The sequence below is a fragment of the Schistocerca nitens genome, chromosome 1 (genome assembly GCF_023898315.1).
Source record: "Schistocerca nitens isolate TAMUIC-IGC-003100 chromosome 1, iqSchNite1.1, whole genome shotgun sequence".
Classification (NCBI taxonomy): Eukaryota; Metazoa; Arthropoda; class Insecta; order Orthoptera; family Acrididae; genus Schistocerca; species Schistocerca nitens.
Window position 1 is genome coordinate 603,963,329 of NC_064614.1, and position 26,191 is coordinate 603,989,519.

The window sequence follows — 26,191 nt, forward strand, 5'->3', positions numbered from 1 at the left end:
CACTATGCGACTTAACTTCTGAGGCCATGAGTCGCCTAGAACTTAACACTAATTAAACTTAACTAACCTAAGGACATCACACACATCCATGCCCGAGGCAGGATTCGAACCTGCGACCGTAGCGGTCGCTAGGCTCCAGACTGTAGCGCCTCGAACCGCACGGCCACTCCGGCCGGCTCCAAATATTAAAAGCAAGGGTGGTAAGATTAAGAGGGCACTTTGAATTCCATTGTTAAATGTAGCGGAGGTAGCGGATAGTTGGAAAGAGTACATTGAAGGCCTCTATGAGGGGGAAGACTTGACTTACGACGTGATAGGAGAAGAGTTAGGGGATCCAGTGTTAGAATTTAAAACAGCTTTGGAAGACGTACCATCGAATAAGGCAGAAAGAATAGGTATCACTCCATCAGAATTTCTCGTATATTCACTGGGGAAAGAGGGAACAAAGCGACTACTCACGCTGGTGGCCGGAATGTACCAGTGAGGCGATATACAATATGACTTTCGGAAAAACTTCTTCTACATAATTCCGAAGGTTGCAGGAACCAGCAAGTGCGGGAACTATCGCACAGTTAGCTTAACAGCCCATATATCCCAGTTTCTGACAAGAGTAATATACAGAAGAATGGAAAAGAAGATTGAGGATGCGATAGATTAGGATCAGTTTGGCTTTAGGAAAGATAAAGGCACGAGAGAGGCAATTCCAAAGTTGCGACTGATAACGGAAACAAGACTGAAGAAAAATGGAGCCTCGTTCATGGCATTTATCAACCTGGATAAAAGTTTGACAATGTAAAATGGTTCAAGATTTTGGCAAATCAAAAAATTATGGGTAAACTATAGGGAATGGTGGATAACATACAATATGTACAAGAATCAAGAGGGAATAATAAAACTGGGACACGAAGAAAGAAATGATCGGATTAAAAGGGGTGTAAGACAGGATGTAGTCATTCGTCCATAGTGTTCAGTCTCTATACAGAAGAAGGAAATATAAAAGAAAGGCTCAGGAGTGGAATTAAAATTCGAGGTGCAGGGATATCAATGATAACATTCGCTGATGACATTGCTATCCTCAGTGAAAGTGAAGAAGATTTGCAGGATCTCATGAATGGAATGAATAGTCTATTGAGAGTAAATCGAAGGAATGAGAAGTAATGTGAAATAACAGCGATAAAGCAGAAATAACAGCGAGAAACTTAACATCATAATTGGTGATCACGAATTAAATGAAGTTGATGAATTCTGCAACCTAGGCAACAAAAAACCCATGCTGTCGGAGCAAGGAGGCCATAAAAAGCAGAGTAGCATTGACAAAATGGCGTTTCTGGCCAGGAGAAATCTACTAGCATCAAACATAGGCCTTAATTTGAGGAAGGAATATCTGAGAAGGTACGTTTGGAGCACAATATAGGATATTGAAACAGGGGCTGTGAAAAAACCAGAAAAGAAGAGATTAGAAGCATTTGAGATGTGGTATGCAGCAGAATGGTGAAAATTACGTGGTCTGATAATGAGAATGAGGAGGTTCTCCTGAGATTCGGCGTGGTAAGAAACATACGGAAAACAGTGACAAGTAGAAAGGATAGGATGGTAGGACATCTGTTACGACGTAACGGAATAACTTCCATGGTACTAGAGGGAGCTGTAGAGTGTAAAAGGTGTATAGGAACACGGAGATTGGAATACATCCAGCAAACAACTGCGGTCGTAGGTTACAAGTGCTGAATAGGTTGATACAGGAGAACAGGAGAGGAGTTCGTGGCAGACGGCATTAAACCAGTCAGAGTCAGACTAAAAAGAAACAACTTGCGCTCTATAAGAATGTAAAAACATCCGAATTCTAGCGGAGCAGTATGGAAATGCTTTAATCAGAGAAAGGTACTAATGCGGACGTGTTTGGACTTAATTAGGTCCCACTTGAAACATGGCTACTTTCACTAAATACAGAAATTTACCGCCGCAGTCACGTTCCTTTACTGTAGTGCCTCGCACAAGAATTTTTCCGTCGAAGCGAAACACCACATCTTCCTCAAGATTCTCGTCCATTCCAAAGCAGAATCACGAGGACTTTCCTACTGATAAATAAATTCAAATTCATTATTGTGCAACGTTCGTCGGAAAAGTTCCGAGAGAGATTTTGTTCCTGGAGTATAGGCGGTGCAGTTTAAACGAACAACTGTAAGCAACAGATGTGCATTCGACCAGTCAGTTGTGAGCAGGCCGTATTTAGAGTGGGTTCAAATGGTTCAAATGGCTCTGAGCACTATGGGACTTAACATCTGTGGTCATCAGTCTCCTAGAACTTAGAACTACTTAAACCTAACTAACCTAAGGACATCACACACATCCATGCCCGATGCAGGATTCGAACCTGCGACCGTAGCAGTCTTAGAGTGGGTGTGCGGCCGTAGTGAGTCAACATCGTTGTGTCCCAAGTCTCTAAATCATGTGTTCAAACATTCTACAGAATGTTTCGAAGAAGGGAAAAGTGTATGAAAAGCTTGCCAAGAACACGTTGACTCCCAAACATAAACGACGACTTCATTGAAATACAACTTGAGATGTGGTGTTACCAGTACGATCTTACTATATAAAACGACGAAGGGCACAAATACATATGATGGGTCAACGTTTTGACAACGTAACCGGAATCTGACCCAACATGATGCGCGAGGTGAAGACCATGCCAAAAAAAGACTTTCCTGACTGTTTCATAAGGTTATTGAACTTTCTATGCCTTGTAATCGAGTAGAGATAGGGTATGTAGAACACCTGAGGCATTCAAACCATCTTCTTAAGGTTTCTGTATAGGTTATTAACCAGTATCGAAGCTTTTTGGACTGACGAGGTATGTTCGACTTTGGTATCGCAGATTGTCAAAGAGTCACTGCTCAACTCCTGGTACGTGATAATACGTAATTATCGGAGGTGGCAAGTGACGCAGAATAATTTTGCTTTTTGACTTCAAGTGATAGAAATATGTACTTAATTGTTCAACAGAAGTACTTTTCTTCAATTTTTTTGTTGTGGTGGAAGCGGAGGACTACTTGAATTGCGGTTGCTAAGAACCAACTAACAACATGAAAATTTATAGTGCTATTGAGATGTTTGAAGGGTGAAAACTAATTAACCTACACTAAAGTAACAATTTATAATATCGCGGCGGACCTCCTTTACCGGTGTAGTGCAGCAACTGGACGTGATATCGACTAACAAGTCGTTGGAAGTCCCATGCAGAAATACTGAGAGATGCTGCCTCTATAGCCGTCCATAAGTGTTGCTGGTGCAGGATTTTGTGCACGAACTGACCATTCGGTTATGACCCATAAATGTTCGATGAGATTCATTTTGGGGGATCTGGGTGGACAAATCATTGTCTGGAATTGTCTAGAATGGTCTTCAAACCAATCGCGAACAGATTGTGGTCCGGTGACATGGCGCATTGTCATGCATAAAGATTCCATTGTTGTTGGGGAACATGAAGTCCATGAATGGCTGCAAATGGTCTCCAAGTAGCCGACCATAGCCAGTACTTCTGCAGGGGCTTCCGACGACTTGTTGAGTCCATGCCACGACGAGTTGCTGTACTGTGCTGAGCAAAAGGAGGTCCGACACATGGAAGTATCCCATGACTCTTGTCACTGTATCGTGTATGTGCATATCTCTATTCCATGACTTCTGTTGCCACTGTGAATATAACAGTTAATGAAATCGGTACACTCATTACATAAAAACGATGTATATTTCCTTTAAATGCTGTAACATTTCGGTTACTAATACTTAAAAAAAAAAAATAAGATACAAACTTTCATATCATTCGGAACCAACAGATGGACACGTCACACCATATCATTGAAGAACCTGTGCCCTGTTGGCGGGAACATATTCTGTAGTCTTTCACTTTCTGTTTACGTTAGTATGAGCGGTCTAAGGCGCTGCAGTCATGGACTGTGCGGCTGGTCCCGGCGGTGGTTCGAGGCCTGCCTCGGGCATGGGTGTGTGTGTTTGTCCTTAGGATAATTTAGGTTAATTAGTGTGTAAGCTTAGGGACTGATGACCTTAGCAGTTAAGTCCCATAAGATATCACACACATTTCAACAATTTTTTTTTTACGTTAGTAGAGTATTGCGTCACAAAGCAACAATTCTGTATTTGCTGAGAGAAAAGTTCATTTATAGCTATCGATATGTTGCTAAACTAGCTTAATTGAGAATCAAATCCTGTCAGTCACTCATCTACTAAGAACGAACGTTGTGCTGTTCTTCCTCAGACCTCAAATTTCTGTTTAAATGGGCCGTGATTTGAAGAGCGAGGAAGTTCTACACAAAGATGCCACTGGGAATAGCTGAGGGGCCATTTCAAATGTGGGAGTTTCACACACCATATTTATTCTTTGCTTATTATTCATATCATCCTAACTTGTTAATAATAGTGATTAAAATTGTTCTGGGTATTATGCCGCGTCATTGCTAAAAACTAACAACAATAATAAACTAAAACCGACGTTTCGGCCGAATTGTAACGACCTTCCTCAGGCCACGTGCCCTGAGGAAGGTCGTTGCAATTCGGCCGAAACGTCGGTTTTAGTTTATTATTGTTGTTAGTTTTTAGCAATGACGCGGCATAATACCCAGAAGAATTTTAATCACTATGACACCGGCCGCGGAAGCCTACGTTCTTATATTGTTAGTAATAGTTTTGTCAGTAAATGTAAGTTTGTTGTAAAAAAGAGTTAACAGTGTCATTCAGTGGCTTATTATCATTTACGATTGCGTGCTATGCGTCTCTGAGACACATTCACATCGTGCCTATCTAATACATTGTTTTCGCATGTGGCAGTCATTATTCTTTTTAGTATCCGTGTTCTTCCATCAAATGCATATTGTCATGCAGGAGGCTTGAGCAGCATGTAAGATCAACCAAGGAGCATAATTTAATGAAAAGTCACCTGATGACGTAGATGTTCTCTCCACATGCGTAATTTCTATCACAAAAGTGAAAACGAAGTGGTGGCTGATGCAATAAAACCATTATCATTCACTGGAAACTACAATTCACACCAATGAAGAGCTCATATAATATGCCTTTCTGATGTTACAATGGCTCTGCGAACGCCTCTGTAAATATAACACATAACACATGCCCTCAAGAAGTAAAGGTACCTGGATAAAGGTTTTATTCATGAGTGCACTTTCCAAAGCTATTTCCTTTTAAACCATCAGTAGTTTCTGTAGATAGGATATTTTCGATTGCTGCAACATCGTAAAATTTTCAAGATCCAGTCACGTTAGTGTGACCACCACCTATGTTCGACGTCATCGTGCAGTAACCATTCACAGACATACAGCACCAGCAGTGGAGGGTATATAAAGCGTATCGGGAACATGTAAACACTGCAGTTATTGTCGGAATAAGGAAAGTATGCTATTTATCTAACACCCAGAAAAGGTGGTACAGCTCGTTTGGCAACACTTTCCGCGAACGTGACGCCATTTCGATATCACGCACAATATCTACGACCGCATGATAGACTACCGGCTTTGTGACAAGGAAGGATATGAATGTTATTGATCCTTGTTTCACTCTCAGCAATTTAAGCAGTCCTCTTAGGTTCCTGCCTAAACACATACTCGTAAATCGCTACACATTCAAAAATAAAGACCCAAATATTTGTGAAAAGAAAGATTACAAATGTTATTGCTCATCATCAAACTTATAGCAATTTAAGCTGTCGTAAGCTGTCCTCTTACGTTCCTGCCTAACCACACACTCGTTAACCGCTAAATATTTATCTCATCCTTCGTTCTCAAATCAGAATGTAAATAATACCGCTTATTGCAGATTGTACTTGTACTACATTCATAAGAAAATCCCAGAACGTGTTAAAGAAAAAAAAAATTGCATGTTTCTGGATGCGAACCCACAACTTTTCACTCTAGAAACCACGACGTTATCCATCACGTCATGATTTGATATTTGTCTCCTGCCTTGTTTATCATATTCTCTTTTGATAATGGTGTCGCGTTTGTGATAAGTCTTTAGTGCTTCGTTATCGTGAAACGGTTTACCGGAAATTATGAAACAAGCCTGTTTCATGCTTAATTTTAAATTTCTTACGAAAATAACTCATTCCTAAAAGAGCGTCCTTATACGAAGGCAGTAACCATCGGTAACTCAATATGTGACATTTTATTCTAGCAATAATTAGCCTATAATAAATCATTCCAAGAATAACATATTTTTGTTAATCTCCGATACGTGCTGGAAGTCTTGTGAGAGGCATGTATCGAACGCTAAAGAGTGTCGATAGCCGATCATGTGATCCTTGACATCGGGCGTGACATGAAAATGACGTCACATTCGCGGGAAGTGTTGCGACACGAGCGTTACCCCACAGAAGACATGACCATTGGCTTTCGGGCCAAGGCATTTCCAAAACTACAGTGCTCCTTATCCGTTCGCGTGCCGCCGTGTTTGAAGTATACCGTGCATGGCAAAATGGCGCAGTCCAAAATCGGCGCTGCGGCAGCTGTGGTGCACCATAGGCCGCAGATGGGTGACAGGCAACGGGGATATGTTCGGTCGAATAGACGTGCAACTGTTGTGCAGCTGACAACCCAGACGCACCAAATGGATACCAAAAGTGTCTCCTTAAAGACTGTCTAGGGAACATTGGTGCGTTTGGGCCTCTGCAGCAGGTGCCTGGTCATTCACCCATGCTGACCGCTCTTCGTCGACGACTAAGGATGGAATTTTCACCCCAATACCGCAAATGGAGGTTCATTGAGTGACGATAGGTGGCGTTCTCAAATGAATCAAGTTCTATGCGCCATCGGTCGGGTGGTCGTTGGTGTACACGGTGTGAAACGTCGAGAGCAAACGCCCTGCAACAATCGTCGGAAGGGTCCAGATCGGAGGAGCGAGCGTTATGGTCTGAGACTTCAAAATGGCACAGTATCGAGAAATTGGAATAAAATTAACAATTAAGAAAAAAAAAACTGATCGTTGCATACAACCACGTAAAGTTGATGAAATATATGTTCGTTGTAATGAAAGCTTCGTTGAACGTACTTAAGAATAGTGTTTTACAATGGAGCTACGTAGTAACTGCGAATGATTTGTTTAAAGTGAAATCGATATTGAAGCTTGTGGTAATGGTTAAAAAACGCGATATGTGGGAAACGTTATTCACACGAAAGTTTTAGTGGGAAACAACAAAATGAGAGAATAGGGCCTACGACGTGATCAACTGAAAATGAGGTACACGTTTGAAAAACATAAAATCGGGGAATGTAGAAACAGGTTTTACTAAAACTATGTTCTTAGATTGTTTACGTTTATGGTGCTGACCATGTACTAAAAGTGCACTATAGAAAATAATGGGAGAAAATTATGAACAATTATCAAAGTCCTCAAAATTTCTAACTCATGTATACTCGTACGAGGAAAATGTTTTGCCGGTATGACGTGAAAAATTGCGGGCATCTCTGCTCTCACTGTGACTGCACTAGTCGCTTGGTCATATTTTTTTCTTCCATTCGTTCCTTTTTTCCCTGAGGGATACATTAAGGCTTTGTTCCTCGGAATTCTGGAACGTAAACGGCTCAGGTTCATTATACAGACCGAATGCTCCAAAATCTGCTCTTAGCCCAAATTTAGACGTTACTACTACGTAATTTGTAGGTTAATTATAAGCAATCAAAAATATTAACTTTTAAAATTAAAGATATTCTGAAAGCTAAGATTACCCTTAATATGACAAACTAGAGAGGAGAGTATACGTAAACATAGAAACTATACGAAAAAATAATTAATGCACACCTGTGAAAGTTTTTAAGACTATGCAAATTGAGTTTATGTTCATTATAATTGCATGTGACAATGAACTGACGCGGCGCTTTTATAGAACGATTGATGTGCCCTGAAGTGCTGTTTACATTGTTTCCGTAAGGGTACAGCGCCTCCCACTACCATCTAAATACCTAGCTACTTCAAATTTATACCCTAACCGAATTGGGATCATTTCCTCTAATTCGTAATTCCTTGAAATTTACCAGATTGCGAGAAAAGTACAGTTTTCTTTGTTCCGCTACATAACGATACCGATGAAATAATGAATAGATACGAAGCTTATTGTCGAGTACAGTTAACTTCCATTGAAATCGGCAGTCAAGGAATACTGTCTAACGTAGGTTATGTACAAGTTAATAGTGTGTAGAAAAGGGATGTTGAGCTGCATAAATGAATTGATGTTTATACAAATTTATTTCGATTTATGCCAGAATCATAAAAAGATAAGTTTACTGGCGAACGTTATCTGAGCGCAGTTTGAAAATAACTTGCGGTTTTCTGTTGCGTTGTTGTCATACCATTCTGAAACAGCTCACACAATATTGTTTCACAGCAAAAGGAAGTGCGGATGTAATTTTATTTTAAAAAGAGGAAAGAAAAGTGTCTCAAGTGACTTTTTTTTCAGAGAAAGAAGTCGCTTCGTTAATCCTGCGACAAGAAAACGCCAACGCACTCTCTTGATTAAATGGGATGTTGAATGGCTGAATGTATTAAAGAAAGACAGAAGTGCATTACAGCTCAGATGGAGAACATTATATTACAGTCAGATTCCCTATTAAGAATAGAGGCTTTTCTCCCTGACATCGGAAGAGTTTGTAGCTGAGCACCAATAATCGAGGTGGCGGGAAGGGGAGGGGTGGGCTTTTAGACTTTTTATTAAACAAAACAAAAATGAGTAAACCGAAGATCTCAGCCCAAAAAACGTTTTACCAGCGTGGAAGCAATTCGACTAAAAGTGCCATTTCCAGAAATTGTTATACTTCAACCTGGTTCTATAAGATGTAGACGTCGTTTAATTCCACGCTATAGCTACAATTAAATTAATTTCAATCGAAATGCTCCTATATATCTTGCTGAAAGGCTACATTATATGTGACCGAAAAGTTTGCATACTGAAGCATATATTTTAATAATCTCTGTTATTGATTTCAACACGGGAATTTTAAAAATGTCATTTCTGCTTACGAAATTTGTAGCTTTCCTTTTTTTCCAAGTGTCCATCCTATGTTTTAAAAATATCACGAATGCGATATGTGATACTAATAATGTTTCTTTTTCGATTAGATTTCTTGCGTAATTTCTCATAATTGTGCATCGTTGTTGGTGTAGAAAGTTTTATTCTTGGTAGCCTATTATCGAAATATATGGAGTATCTTTCGTTGTGAATATCTTTAGTTTGATAGTGGAAGAAAAAATTTAAACTTTTGTTAGTAATTATATTTGAGAGTTAAACCATTATTTTGAGCGGACGTGCTGTATTACCATATGTAATTTAATAGTCCCAGAATGAAAGTTCTTATATAGGAAAAAAGTGACATACGAGTAATACCATTGGACATATGTGATTGATAATGTTCAATTTTTGCCCCAAACATCAGTGGGTGATGTATCACGTCAAGGGGAACATCTTTTGTTAGAGAAGAAATGTTTACTAACACCAGCGACGCTAGGAACCCTTTAGTATTCGCCGGCCCTGGGACGACGAGATATCACTGAACTACTTACCAGGTATACTGCATACTACCTACCCCAGTAGACTGATACAATGGATTTTACAAGAAAACCTTAAGAATGACCATCTCTAAGTGGGGAATGGTATTTTAGAAGCGAACCAGGAGTTGGAGTTTTGCTGGGTCCACCCTGTTTCAGACGGGTTACTGGATTTCCAGCAACACACAAGGCGACACATGCTGCAGAAACACTTTCCAGCGTGTGTCTGCCTTGTGCATTGTCTTAAGTCCTGTGTATCATCCTGCTGCTTCTCAGGGGCACAAATACAAAAGGACGCGTCGTGATGTGGTCTATCAGACATAGGCGTTTGATAAAAGGATTTCGAAACACCATAAGTGACGAATGAAAATTTTACCAAGACTGAAACTCGAACCCAGGACTCCTGCTCACTAGGTAGATGTTCTTATCAATAAGATACCCTGGCACAGTGGCTTTGCACAACTGCATAGACTACCACTGCATGCCAACGTCCTCAATCTAAATTCCCATCCGTGGCTCGGCTCACTTGGTATTCCGTCTAAACACAAACACCATTGCAGAGACTCTCAAACTCTACTGGAAAAGCTCCTCAACATCGAAAGAAACGAGTGATTCTACCTGAAACCCAGGCACAGGGCTTGAAACCCAGGCTCAGATGATGTAATCAAACGAAACTGTATGGTTCCAGAGACCTTTCCATGATGTATATGAGATGTTCAACATAAGTGTCTAATACTTTGAGAGCTGGTAGCAGTCATCGAATGAAGAAAAATCAATCCAATAAACACGAGTCCGGAAATGCATAATTTCTGCGCTAAACACATTTTTACAGGTGGTGCTCAACGTGGCGTCCATTCATGACAATGCACCCCTCTATCCTCCGGCGTAAGGAATGACGTACCCTTTGAAATACGTGTACCCAGTAGTTGTACCTGCTAGCACGCATTGAAGACGAGACCCTGTAGTGTCGCACATCATTGATTGGCGTGGGGTAGACCAGTTCCTTCAAGTGTCCCGATAACCAAAGTCTAGGAAAAAGAGCAGTCCAAGGTGTGCTCCTTCCCTCTGTACCCCCCTTCTTCCCCACAACTAATCCTGCGATCCTGAAATGTCCGCGACAGATGTTCGCTCACGTGGTGACGAAAGTGTGCTGGTGTGCCATCATGCATGAACCACATTTGTATTCGTTGGTGCAATGGCACACCCTCCAGAAAAGTAGGCAATACATTGCTAAGAAAGTATAGGAAATGCGCCCCAGTTAAACTTTGCGGTAGCACGTGTGACCCTATGAACCTATTGTCAAGTATGCCTGCCCATACGTTGACTGCGAGTCGGTGTTAATGTCCTCTTCTTGACTTGTTTGGGGATTTACAGCTGCCCATACATGCTGGTTATGGAAATTCACAACACCATCTCTTGTGAACCATGCCTTATCGGAAATAAAAATTTTGGATGTGATCAGTGGATATGCGGCACACTTCTGCAACAGCCATTGACAGAAGCGCCATCAGCGATGATGATTCTGTGGCCTTAGGGCCCGAACGCACTGTAGATGGTATGGTTATAACAATTTCTCGTGAAGTAACTCCCAGATAAGAGATTGAGACACATCTTCTGCTGCCGCCAATTGTCGCATAGTGGTTCCAGGGGTGTCGTCCACCGAACGTAGCACCGCTCCTCCACGTCAGGCGTGCGGACTGTGCGTGGCCTTCCTCCATCAGCCTTTCGACGCTTGAAAACTCTACCGAACAACTTACTAGAGGGCACTCTGCGCTGTGGATATTTTTCAGCATAGAGGGCACGGTCTCGCCGGCTATGTCCATTCGCTAAACCGTGTCAGAACATCATATCCACCACTTCATTTATCGAGTAGTAGGCTTCCGTTGCTAACATGTGTTGGAAGAGAGAAAATGTAAATGTGCTACGGTATTTCTAAGTACAAATAGAAAAAGAAGAAGAAGAAGTTAAAACACCATGATACGTCCCTAGTGTTGACAGTATTGCACAATAAAGCACACAAATACGACGAACACTAACGTAGCCTACGACACGACTCGAACCACACAATTGTCTGCAGACCACCAAATGGTAGGTAGAGTACCGTGTAAGACACCATAATACCCTGCTGACACATTTGACGGAGCACCGATGCAACGACTGTGCTAATATCGGGCGCAGCCCGAATCCTTCTGCAGTCAGAAAAATGGTACCGAATCCTCCCAAGCCTGCAAGGGTCTGAAAAACGATGGGGCCGAATCGTCCCGTTTGAAGCAGGTAGGAGTTATAAACGTTATGAATACTTCAAGCAGGCAAAGGAAAGCATATGAAGTTACAGTAGAAGATGTAAAAATTTTTCGCGTGTATTGTATGTTTAAAAGATTTATCTTTTATCTCATTGAGATAAAGTCCAGCCGGCACAGCGCCAGCGACTAAGTCACGCGCAAGGCGTGCATAAGTGAATTAATATTTTTTGTTTAAAACATGGGAGGGGTACGGGAAAGGAGATAAGGAACATGTCAGAGATAATTATATTATTGCCTGTAATACAACATACGATGTGTAAGTTTGGGAGGATTCGGTCCTGTTACCTGCTTACCTACCAGCTTTCTGGAGGATTCCGGGCTGCGCCCCTAATATTCGCAACAAAGTGTCGCGCAGCCCTTTCCATAAACACGTGTTTATCTCGGAAAGTATGCGTTTCCGGCCCTATGTTTATTCGACTTATTTTTCTTGTTTCGATGAGCACTACCACCTCTCAAAGTATTCGACACTCTTTTTGAAAGCCCTGCGTATCGCTTCAGTTTATTATTTGTCATATTCTTCATAATACCGGGAGCTCTGGCTATCATATTCTAAACTTAGATGTGGAAGCATTTACACATGACGTACTTCCACATTTTTCAGTCTGTACTGCAAGAGTACTGATGTTAATGGAATTGTGTGAGTTTGTAAGACCAGAATACAAGGCAGTTTTGTCTCACTGTAAAACGGGATGGTTGTCACTTGAACCTGCCATTGAAAGGATACGGCAGATGTACGATGCTCTAAGAAGCTATTTCTTATGGGAACAAAACTCTTCTGTAACGATTAGGATCTTTTTAGAAACTCCATTGGCAGAAGAGTACTTATGTTTAGTACACTACTGGCCATTAAAAATGCTACACCAAGAAGAAATGCAGATGATAAACGGGCATTCATTGGACAAATATATTATACTAGAACTGACATGTGATTACATTTTCACGCAATTTGGGTGCATAGATCCTGAGAAATCAGTACCCAGAACAACTATCTCTGGCCGTAATAACGGAATTGATACGCGTGGGCATTGAGTCAAACAGAGGTTGGATGGCGTGTACAGGTACAGCTGTCCATTCAGCTTCAACACGATACCACAGTTCATCACGTGTAGTGACTGGCGTATTGTGAAGAGCCAGTTGCTCGGCCACCATTGACCACACGTTTTCAATTGGTGAGAGATCTGGTGAATGTGCTGGCCAGGGCAGCAGTCTAACATTTTCTATATCCAGAAAGGCCTGTACAAGACCTGCAACATGCGGTCGTGCATTATGCTGCTGAAATGTAGGATTTCGCAGGAATCGAATGAAGGGTAGAGCCACGGGTCGTAACACATCTGAAATGTAACGTCCACTGTTCAAAGTGCCGTCAATGCGAACAAGATGTGACCGAGATGTATAACCAATGGCACGCCATACCATCACACCGGGTGATACGCCAGTATGGCGATGACGAATACACGCTTCCAGTGTGTGTTCACCGCGATGTCGCCAAACACGAATGCGACCATCATGATGCTGTAAACAGAACCTGGATTCATCCGAAAAAATGACGTTTTCCCATTCGTGCATCCAGGTTCGTCGTTGAGTACACCATCGCAGTCGTTCCTGTCTCTGATGCAGCGTCAAGGGTAACTGCAGCCATGGCCTCCGAGCTGATAGTCCATGCTGCTGCAAACGTCGTCGAACTGTTCGTGCAGATGGTTGTCGTCTTGCAAACGTCCCCATCTGTTGACTCAGGGACCGAGACGTGGCTGCACGATCCGTTACAGCCATGCGGATAAGATGCCTGTCATCTCGACTGCTAGTAATATGAGGCCGTTGGGATCCAGCACGGCGTTCCGTATTACCCTTCTGAACTCACCTATTCTATATTCTACTAACAGTCATTGGATCTCGACCAACGCGAGTAACAATGATACGATAAACCGCAATTGGCATCACAACAACGTTTCACCAGGCAACGCCGGTCAACTGTTGTTTGTGTATGAGAAATCAGTTGGAAACTTTCCTCATGTCTGCACGTTGTAGGTGTCGCCAACGGCGCCAATCTTTTGTGAATGCTCTGAAAAGCTATTCATTTGCATATCACAGCATCTTCTTCCTGTCGGTTAAATTTTGCGTCTGTAGCACATCATCTTCGTGTTGTAGCAATTTTGATGGCTAGTAGTGTACACATTATAATGAGTTTCTTGCAAAAACAAGTGCTACACATGGAAGGTGAGAACAGAACTCTTAAATAAGTCTTCTCTGTTTTACAGTGTACTGCCTGTAGTTTGTATGGAAGGGCAGAAAACCATTTTGTCCCTTTAAAGTTAAAGGAAAATACTACTAAATGCTATTATGGAAATTTATTTAAAGTATTTCAGACTGCAATGTACAGTTTTTATGCTGTTAGTTACTGTTATATTAATATGACTCAGTACAGCCGTATCTCTGAATTTCAGTGGTTTAATCTGGAAAAAGGGCCATAGCGACAACCAGTGGAAAAAAATTTCTGAGATGTGTTACTATTGTTAACGATGACTCTGTACTCTTCGATGAAATGAGTGGTGCAAATGGCTCTGAGCACTAAGGTACTTAACTTCTGAGGTCATCTGTCCCCTAGAACTTAGAACTACTTAAACCTAACTAACCTAAGGACATCACACACATCCATGCCCGAGGCAGGATTCGAACCTGGGACCGTAGCGGTCGCGCGGTTCTAGACTGTAGAGCCTAGAACACCTCGGCCGATGAAATGAGGGCTTTAAGAAAATGTAACATTATGAATGACGCAACTTTGGTAGGGAATAGTGTTAATGAGAAATAGTAACAAATCATGAGTAGTAGTGTCTATTCCATTGAATTATTGACCATGAACAGTACTACTTTACTCTATCCGCATATAACGTAGCTGTAGATAGAATATTTTCTCGTCTAATTTTTCAGTGGATGGATGAGCGGAATGATGTTAAGCTACTGTTGAATGTACTGTGCAACATGAAAACTGTGACGTATTTGAGTACTATGAAAGAAGTATCTGTAAATAATATTCCCTAAAAAGTTTCAAGAAATGGTCATCTGGCGCCCAGATAAATCGGATCAGCATCAGTTTGAGAAAGCCAAAACATGTAATGAATATTCTTCATATCATGTGAACCGGAGCTGCTACTTCTCAGCCGGTAGCTCTTAAGTTAGTCTGAAAAGGGCTGAGGGCACCCCTTGCCAACGAATGATCAAACGAGTTCCACACCGACGCGTATATCAGGATCTACGACGATCCGCTCACATAATGTTCGCTGCACCACCTTCCTAACATCAAGCTGTATACAGGGTGTAAAGAAAATTAGTATATAAAATTTTGAAGTGCTTACACAAGGTAAAAATGAACTTTTTATGTGACATAAATGTCACAGACGGACTGTTTCCTCGCAGGGAGACAATGAGAGCTTTTTTAACTCCTTTAAACACCTAAAATATTGTATACGCAGTTTTTTACATCCTACGTAGTATTTGGCGTATGGCTGCAGAAACCGACTGCTTTTTGTCCATTCTTTCCAGCCCGGTATGCTAAGAGGTAATGATGAAGCAACAGCTTCGCATCATGACGAATGCAGTACGAACTAGAACTCAGCTTGCACCTCATATTCATTTTTACTACCGAAAATTTTATGTAACTTACAATATTATTTTTCGTCCATTAACGAATTGCCTTAGTATGGTTAATTGTCACTCTAGTCCCATAATTTGCTTGTTTTGTCACCCACATCATCTTGTGCATTTCAGTCAATCCGCTCCTTCCCCAGAATCCACTGATCCGCTCCCCCGACCATTTACACTGACGATGAAATTTAAAAATTTTAAAAAGTTCTTTTAAATTATATAGAAATCGTGTTACATTACTATAATGAATGGAAATATAAGATCTGTCTGTTAATCTTCTTCTGTTGCGAATACAGAAATATACAAATCAACAAAGAAAGAAATCACTCAGTATCTCACGTCATAAACCAGTGCGCAGCCGGGAACAACAACCGACCGATGTGGCCGAGCGGTTCTAGGCGCTTCAATCTGGAACTGCGCGACCGCTACGGCCGCAGGTTCGAATCCTGCCTCGGGCAAGGATGTGTGTGATGTCCTTAGTTTAGTTAGGTTTAAGTAGTTATAATTTCGAGGGGACTGATGACCTCAGATGTTAAGTCCCATAGTGCTCAGAGCCATTTGAACAGGGGACAACGACGACCACCACACAAACTGAAGACCACCATCAGCAATGGGCATCCCAAACACACGAACCAAAGCTGCACCCAAAGAGCCAAATATGGTGGTCAACAAATCAGTCTGAATGGTGAAAGTAACTGAATAAGACTAACTTAAGGAACGGATGCTGCAGCCAAAGCCAGCACTCTAACCGTTGACGAAAAAACCAAATACTACAGACCGACGAGGTAATCAGAAAAAACAATATGCTGGTGAACTAAGAAGTACTCGCTCTAAGAGAAAGACAGCACCAAGAAAAATAGCGAAACAGAGCGGAGGCAGAAGAAACTTTGGACATCGAGAAGGAATACCACATACCATATTAATAGACGCAGAATTCGTACCAAAAATTTTAACACGTCAAGAGAAATGAAAGCCTAATGAAAAACTTTACGACACAGGAATGTAACTGATATTGTCGTACTAAAAATAAAGTAATCTCATAGCTGAAAGGTACCCTCAAAGACGCACTCTAACAGTCCACTCTCCTCCCTCTGGGGAGGCGGAAAAATGTCTGAGAGCTGACATTTCGTTTTCAGTCCGATGCTGTTCCAGGCGATGCCTCTGTTATTCGGCGCTACAGACTGGTACTGCGCGACCACTACGGTCGCAGGTTCGAATCCTGCCTCGGGCATGGATGTGTGTGATGTCCTTAGTTCTAAGTTCTAGGGGACTGATGACCTCAGAAGTTGAGTTCCATAGTGCTCAGAGCTATTTGAACCATTTGAACATCTGCCATTCGCTCCTACTACAACATTATTAGGCGTTTCCTCTTCAACACACTGGTGTTTTGTTGTGGTCTTCAGTTCGAAGACAGGTTTGATGAAACTCTCCATACTGCTCTATCTAGTGCAAACCTCCACATCTGCGAGTACCCACTGCAAACTACATCCTTCAGAATCTGCTTGCTGTATTCATCTCTTGGTCCCCCTCGACGATTTTTATCCCCACGCTTCACTCCAGTACTAATCTGGTGATTCCTTGATTCCTCAGAATGTGTCTAACAGCCGATCCTCTTTTGTAGTCAGGTTGTGTCACAAATTTCCCTTGTCCCCAATTCTATTCAGTACCTCCTCATTAGTTTATCGTCCATCCATGCACGGTCTAACATTCTGCGTGGTGTCTGTTTGTTCTAAGTCGTGTCTCCCTACCACTTTCACGCAACGACGCTCTGAGCGTGTTTTTTAGGGAATTGACTAGTTTGAACCTGGGAACTGTTGCTGGTAAGGAGACGCCAGACCACACATGACATGTAGAGTTTAGAAGAGTTCAGTGAGACTAGCAATGATATAATCAAATACTTAATGATTTCAGCGTCAGCTCCACTGCACTCCCTGTAAAAGAATCTTAATACTAACTAAATTTAGTGGAAGGGGTTCAAGGCTTTCCTATTTTTAGTTAGCTGGTAAAATAACGTCGAAAAAGCAGTTAAGTTTACCATTGGAAATTTTATTCTACTCACAAAACATTGTTTATAAATTGCACTATTGATAAAAGGAAAAATTTTAATACAGGATGATAAAAAACCAACTGCGTTCAACAAAAATGTGAACGAATATTCCTTGAAGGGGTTTCCAAGTTCTACAATGGATCGAAGGATGACCTATGCTATATCACATCTATAATCTAGATTTAAGTTAAGTTTCATAAAAGAGAAAACTATCGAAATGGTCTACAGTGACTCTCAATTATCTTTAATTACTTATCTAACTTGTCGTAAATTACAGTGGCTGATGTGGCTTCTCAATAATTATATAACAGAAAAATCATCGCGCTTCAGATTTTTACTTCAAGTAGCAAATGTGGACACCATGAGATTTAATTGACGATCGACACTAGTATTACGTAAAAAGGGGATTTAACAGATGAGACTTCTGCAGTTCTGAGTGAAGCCTTATGCGCTCAAAAATGCGACATCGTGTGCGTTAATTACCTTGTTGGTGTTTAGGCAGCGTCAAGGGGCGGCGGGTGGCGCTGCTCCTCACATCTCGCCGTCTCGGAAGCAACTCACTCCTAACTTCTCCTTACTACAATTTGCCGAAGTTGGTTTAAAAAAAGCTATCTGGCTGTGTTTTCAACTGACCAATGAGGGTCTCAATGTTAACATTAAGCTCCGCCTACAAAAATTCTGTCTATCCAATGAGAAACGTTATACATTTCGTGGTGGGACAATGTTTTTAACGTTTGCAACGTAACAGAGACGCGAAAAAGTCTCACACCAAAACTTGCAGCTGGTGTGGCCCTTTTAGTGTTATCGTAAGATCTATACTGTTCTTCTGGAGAGCACTATCTTTTAACATGGGCTGGTGGGTGGTTTTGGCGGTCGGCTGACGACGTGGCTGTCCGTCCCATATCGTAGGGCGTTCTAGCCTACACGATTCTGCTCTTGGCTTCTGTTCTCGTTTCTCCCCTCGGAACTGCGTCTGTTTCATGGTGGGAAGGTATGACATGCATTTAGGCGTTCTTGTGTTAGTCTGTGGTATTCCATTTGCTCACTCGTTGATCATATTACTTTGGTTAATTTAATGTCAGGATTTATTCGGAGCTATGTGACATACTGTCGGATTTGCTATCATGTCAGGGTTTTAATGGAAGGTGTTGGATTTGCCTGACATCTTACATATCACCACCCTTCGAACTTAATTTTTGCACTGAAGTTAGGTAATGATTGAATCGTTGTCTAAGTCAGTCAAAAATTATTCCTTTACCTAAATTTTGTTGCCTACTGTTCAGCCACGTTATTCTGGTTCTATGCTAGTTTGTATTACTAATTTATATTTTTATATTCTTCCACATTATTCTCAAAAATATGTTTATGTTGACAAGAGAAGCGTATTTTTACGCTATTATCATTATTAATTTTTAATTATTTTCTTTATTTATTTAAGTGCGAAGTTTGTTTTTTTAAGAAGTTTGTTATCGAAAGTGAGGAGTCTTTCACATCGATTTTCTTAGAAATATTTTTTTATAAATGTAGTAATAAAGTACAATCTATTCCTAAGACATTTTCTAAATATCTTGTACAAGTAAAATGTTTTCGTTTCTAGGCACAACATTGTTACACTAACAAATAAGAACTATTTACAAGAATTGCTTCAGCAAAGAAATATACATACACAAGTATTGAGATATTATCCTAACAAATGGTACAAATATTTTAAAAAAAGTGAAAACATCCAAGAAAATAATTTTTTATTCTTTGTTTTTATAAGGAGAAAATAAGTAAAATATAGTTATTCTTTTATTCTTATGAGGAGAAAATAAGTGGCATATAGTTTTAGTGTTTATTATGCCTTACTTTTGTTCTTTATATACCGTCCATTTCAGAACTAATGACTTATTTTTATCGATAGTCTATTTTTTACTTAAGTCCACAGTCAATGACTGTTATTTTGTAGTTTATTAGCTGGTGTGCTTAACTTATTTAGTTTTTCACATGTTTCTTTTGCACAATTCCTACATCACATAATTTGATTTCACACATTCACACAATCCTATGAATGTTTAAGCATGAGGTTGGCGAATGTTTTTGCACGAAGGTGATGGACTTGAGTGAGATGGATGTGGGCAAGTATTTGATGTGCAGCTTCATTCGTCTTTCCTTGTTGGCTTTGCAATGGTGTGTTGCTGTTGTGGAGGTCCCATAATGGAATGGAGCTGTGAGTGCAGAATCTCGTGGTTTACTGGCTTTGTATGCGGTAAAGTCATCGTTATGTGTCGCTGAAAGCGGTCGTTTTTCGTTGTGATACTTTGCAGACGACTAGATTAAAATAGGATAGGGATTTGGGAAGGTATGTCGTCTATTCTTCACCCATCTTCTTTCTTGGTCTCAATCTTGCGAATCTTCAACTTCTGTTCTTCCTGCTATTTCTCTGCTTCTTACTTTATTCTTGGTTCTTCTCTGGGCAGGGTATGGGAATATTTAGTGATAACTAGTCGCTTTGAAGTTTTCCTCTTAGTAACAGTTTCATAAATTGTTTGGACATGTCATTTTTACTTTGTGGAAGTTTTCTTCAGTTTCGTACTGCAGCGTACTGTTTATTAGCAGTAGTGTGACTTTTATACATATTTTTATGCCAGTGGTGGCTTGCCCAAGTGGTCTTCTCGTCGGGCCGTTTTTTGCTCACTCCGCTGAGTCGGGCGCCCCGGGACCCTACTGGCCTTCCATGTGTCTCTGGATGGTTCCGCTTAGCAGCAGATTTACTGCCCACTTTGGATACAAGGGCCCTCTGTTGGTCTCGCTGTCCTTTCCCTTCTCTCGACGCTTTTGCCTTGTAGGAATCGTGTCTTGCTAATTACGTCCTTTTCTTTCTTGATACTTCTCGCATTGCAACTTGTGGGTCGTTGCATCTGGTCCTTGCTGGAGTTTTTACAATGGTTCTTACTAAAAGTTCATCTAACATATGTCTACACATACATTGTTTTACGCCTTTTTAAAAAGCTTTACAAATTTCGGCGCCCTTTCCATACTATAATTCTAAGATATTTTTGAGTCTTAACTTCTACAAGAATCCTCAAATTTGTTTTTATTTTTGTGTAGTGTTGTGGTGTATAGCATTTTAGTATTTCATGCTGTTAGACTATCTATGCTTCATCCCTTCACCTTAATCTATGCTACTATTGGTGTTTTTTTTTTGTTTTTGATTTTATTGAAACTACTTTCTTTTTCCCACCTTCCTCTCTCTTCATTCTTCTTTCTCCTGACGATCTTATCTGCAACATAAACTTGAAATATTGTACTGATTATTTACTTGAACTTCTTGAAATTTTTTTGTCAATTTCTTTATGGACTTCTAACATGAGTTGAGGCGATTCCCCCTTTTGTGCATACCATTCTAATTCTTCATCTCTTTATCTTGCATCATTCTTAATTGTTTGTTTATAACTGGTATTTCTTCTAATTTTAGCTTTTGATCAAAGAGAAGTGTGACATTCCCAAATGTTACGCTACCTTTCCCAATATCTATTATCACTCGTCTCTCATTTAAAAAATCTGCACCTATAATGAAATCTACAGTTAGTTTAGGTATAATCACGAATTTGGCTTCTATCTTTTGACCTTGACACGAAAGAGTTAACCTTGTTTTTCTCGTAACTTCCGCAGCATTGTTTCTAATAGGACCTCTTACTTTAACTTTACGTGTTTTCAGAACTGGAAATTCCTCATTGGCATTACACTGCATGAATAAATTTTCTGAGATTGCGGTCAGTTCACTTCCGCTATCAATTACAATATTGACTGGGATATGCTTTCCCATGGCCTTCACAATTGGTTGAATTTGAAAGGGTTGGTTCTGTTCTTATTCTTCCTGCATCAACGAATCCTCCACTGAATCATACATGAGTCTTTTCAGGAATTCCCCTTGTGAATTCGAACTTTCTGTAGGATAAGCTTCGACTGCTACTTCCCTCTCTTTTATTTCCTCTTCTTTATTTCTTCCTTCATTTACGCTTTCTTCAACATCCTCTACTTTTTCCTCATCCTCGTCTATCTTCTCCTTATTCGTCGCCACTTCCACATAATCGCATTTAAATGCTCTAATTATCGCTTCATAACTTCCTTCATTATATACGTTGGGTTGTGTGCCCACTAGTAACTTATTTTCAACTTCTGTCGACTGTGCATTATCCTCATTGAATTCGCTCTCCCTGGTTTCCATCTCAAATAGTTCTGCAATACTCATTACTTCGACCTTTCCTCCTACATTCGTCGTGCATGCCTCTGGTAATTCATCTTCCTCGTCAGTATTCTCCCAATTAATTTCGTCCCAACACGATATTGTTATTTTCTTGTCTTCATTTTCATCTGGTCCCTGCAGTTTTGTTTCTTCCTTCTTCTCTTCTCGTGATATGGTATTTACTTCTCTGTTCAAGGTGCTGCAATTATCCTGGGTCGGTGCGTCATTCTCTTTGGCATGGTCGCTTAGCTGTCAATTCGAACATTTTTCGGGGTTTGGTGGTCTTACCTCCACCTCTTCTTTCTCATTTCTCTTTTCTTGCTCCGCTTGTTGATATTGGTTTCTTTGTTCATAATTTGTCGGTCTATTGGTTCTCAAATACCCGTTCCGGTTGTCGTTATTCCCTCTGTAATAGTTGTTGCCATTCCTGGCTGAATTATAGTTATTGCCATATTCTCTTCTAAATCCATAACCGTTTTTTTTTTTTTGTTGAAATCTGTTGTCGTTTCTTGGTGCGAAGTTATCGTCGTGGTTCGTAATTATTGTTTCTTCGTACTGTGTCTTGTGGATTCCACTGCTTTTTGCTTTCGTTTTCACGTGCGCTTCGTCTTTTTCTTGCGTCATCTTCCGAAAATATGAACTCTAGTTCCCTTAGAATTCCTTTAAATGCTTCGACGTCATTGCCTCCGCGACCTACTAATGATTGCTGGTATTTCAATGGTACCTTCATCGCGCATAATTTAATCAACTCTCCGTCACTGTATGGTACATCTAAGCATTGATTTTTCTTTGCCATTACTTCGAAAAGTTTCACGGGACTCTTCTCTCCTGTAATAATTCGTACTTCACTCTGTTCTGTGCTTCGCTTGACCAATATCGTGAGAGAAACTTCTCTCTGAAATCTTCGTGCGATCGGCAATTCGCTGCAACGTTCTGCATGGTTTCTGCGACTGTTCCTGACATGTGTGCACATATAAAGTCTAATTTGTGTGCTAGCGTCCAGTGTACTGGTAATCCTACTCGGAATTGATCAATAAAAGTTCGTGGATGTAATGAGTTTCCTTCTCGAAAGTGTTGAAATTTTCTGACTGTGAGGAAATGATCGTTGTCGTACTTCGTCATGGTTCCATATGAAATTCGCGATTCTTCGCCACTTTTGTTTCTGATCATTTCTCCCGTCGTTCTTTCCGGTTGTGATAGATCCATTGGATGTTGTCCACTGTAACTTTCGCCTACCCTTGCGTAGTATCGTTGGAGTGGTACGCAATAATTTTCTTCCATCGGTTGTGAACGTGTAGCTGAATGCATTGCACTGTACTCTTCGCGACCTGGCTTTCCATTGTCACGTATTGGTTCGGTATATTGTCGCGCTAACCTTGCCGCTTCATTGCATGATCCAGACTGCCTTGAAACATACATTTGTGGTTCTGCATGCGTTTGTGGTGCCGTTTGTTTATCAAGAATTTCGCAACGTGTTTGTTGCTGTGCAGGCTGTCTGATTTCACGTACGTTACTTTCCGCCTGTGATTGGAATCGAAAATGCATGATATCTTCGTTAATTGCTTGTTTTTCTGGTTCTGTTACAGATACGGATGTGGTTGCAGACTCAGTGTTTATTCGATCTTGTTCACTACGCTCTTCAATGGTTTGGAACAACTCTGCTCGCAATTTCTGAAATTGTTGCTTCGTTTGCGCTTCTATTTTGACTATGCGGTTATCATATCTTTTCAGCGCTGCTTTTGTGATACGTTCGTGTAACACACTGTTTTCAACAATTTCACGCGCTGTACCTGCTGCTTGTCTAGTAATTACGTTTATCTGTTTCTCTAGTTTCTTGACTTCTCCCTGGGTGTTGTTACGTAATGTTTTGATCTCGTCCTGAGTGTCATTACGCAATGTTAGTACGTCCACTTGTACCTTGTCAATGTCTGTTCTCAATTGATTGTGACCTGTTATTAAGTTGCGTCTCACTTCTCGAGATTCTTTTCCCTCGTCTTCAATATGACTTAGGTGTAACTAAATTTTTTTGTTTTGTTCTTTAATCTCACGCATTTGTCTCGTGATTTCTGCAATTTGTTTCGTCGTTTCTGCATTCTGAATTTGAATTTGGTTCGCTATTTCTTTATTTTGACTTGTCATGGTTTCCGTAATTTGTTGTAATAATTCTACCAGATTGGTGGGTCCTATTGCGTTTTCTTCCGACGTCCTACGCTCTGTGTTTTCGCCCAAGTGTTGGTTCGCAACCGATTGCATTGAACTGTGCGGTGACAAGTTTCTGCTCGAATTCCTTGTACTCTTTTATGAGGGAGCTCTGATTACTTGTATTATGGGTTCTACGTATTCAATACGCAAGTTAGAATCCTCACCGACTGTCTCTCTACTTTCCTGCTCCTCTGTCGTATGCTGACCTTCGTTTTCTATTCCTTGGCGTACATAATCCTCGTTATGGTGTGTTATCTGTCCTATTTCTCGCGATACTGCATCCTCTGTTGTACTGTCCTCTATTCTCTGTCCGTCTTAATGCTGGGTCTCTACCTCAATTCGGTCAATGTCTCGATCTGCCATTGCTAATCTTTCCGAATCCCTTATTTTCTGTTTTAAAAGCAATTCAGGCGCCGTACTTCCCGTCATCATGCGCTCATACGATTTCATGCGTTTCATAAACTTTTTGTTCACACGACTTGACACTTATTATACCCAAGACTGACAATCCATTCACTTACTTGTTGGGTCAGAACCAACTTGTCAACGATGTATGCGCCACCTGTGCGCTTGCATTAGAGAGAAAACTTATTTCTAACAATATTAAAATTCATAACTTAATCATGCTATTGTCTCTCCTAGAAAGTCTCTATTGAATACTTTCTTACTATCTATTGCTGCAGCTACTGTTTTCAACTATTTATGCCTTTCAAAAAAAAATTATTACGAAAATTTTTTAACAGGATATTTTTCTGACCTAGTTGGGCATGTGGTCGACCTTCAATCATGGTATTTTACCATCCTGGCAGGGTCGCCATTCTCTAACATTCTGCATGGTGTCTGTTTGTTCTAAGTCGTGTCTCCCTACCACTTTCGCGCAACGACGCTCTGAGCATGTTTTTTAGGGAATTGACTAGTTTGAACCTGGGAACTGTTGCTGGTAAGGAGACGCCAGACCACACATGACATGTAGAGTTTAGAAGAGTTCAGTGAGACTAGCGATGATATAATCAAATACTTAATGATTTCAGTGTCAGCTCCACTGCACTCACTGTAAAAGAATCTCAATACTAACTAAATTTAGTGGAAGGGGTTCAAGGCTTTCCTATTTTTAGTTAGCTGGTAAAATAATGTCGAAAAAGCAGTTAAGTTTATCATTGGAAATTTTATTCTACTCACAAAACATTGTTTATAAATTGCACTATTGATAAAAGGAAATATTTTAATACAGGATGATAAAAACCAACTGCATTCAACAAAAATGTGAACGAATATTCCTTGAATGGGTTTCCAAGTTATACAGTGGATCGAAGGATGACCTATGCTATATCACATCTATAATTTAGATTTAAGTTAAGTTTCACTAGTATTACGTAAAAAGGGGATGTAACAGATGAGACTTCTGCAGTTCTGAGAGAAGCCTTATGCTCTCAAAAATGCAGCATCGAATGCGTTCATTACCTTGTCGGTGTTTAGGCAGCGTCAAGGGGCGGCGGGTGGCGCAGCTCCTCACATCTCGCCGTCTCGGAAGCAACTCACTCCTAACTTCTCCTTACTACAATTTACCGAAGTTGGCTTAGAAAAAGCTATCTGGCTGTGTTTTCAACTGACCAATGAGGGTCTCATGTTAACCTTAAGCTCTGCCTACAAAAATTCTGTCTATCCAATGAGAAACGTTATACATGTCGTGGTGGGACAATGTTTTTAACGTTTGCAACGTAACAGAGACGCGAAAAAGTCTCACACCAAAACTTGCAGCTGGTGTGGCCCTTTTAGTGTTATCGTAAGCTCTATACTGTTCTTCTGGAGGGCACTATCTTTTAACATGGACTGGGGCGTGGTTTTGGTGGTCGGCTGACGACGTGGGTGTCCATCCCTTATCGTAGGGCCTCCTAGCCTACACGATTCTGCTCTTGGCTTCTGTTCTCGTTTCTCCCCTCGGAACTGCTTCTGTTTCACGGTGGGAAGGTGTGACATGCATTTTGGCGTTCTTGTGTTAGTCTGTGGTATTCCATTTGCTCACTCGTTGATCGTATTACTTTGGTTAATTTAATGTCAGGATTTATTCGGAGCTATGTGACATACTGTCGGATTTGCTATCATGTCAGGGTTTTAATGGAAGGTGTTGGATTTGCCTGACACCTTACAATGGCTACACTCCATACAAATACTTTCAAAAAGGACTACCTGACATTTAAATCTTCTTCA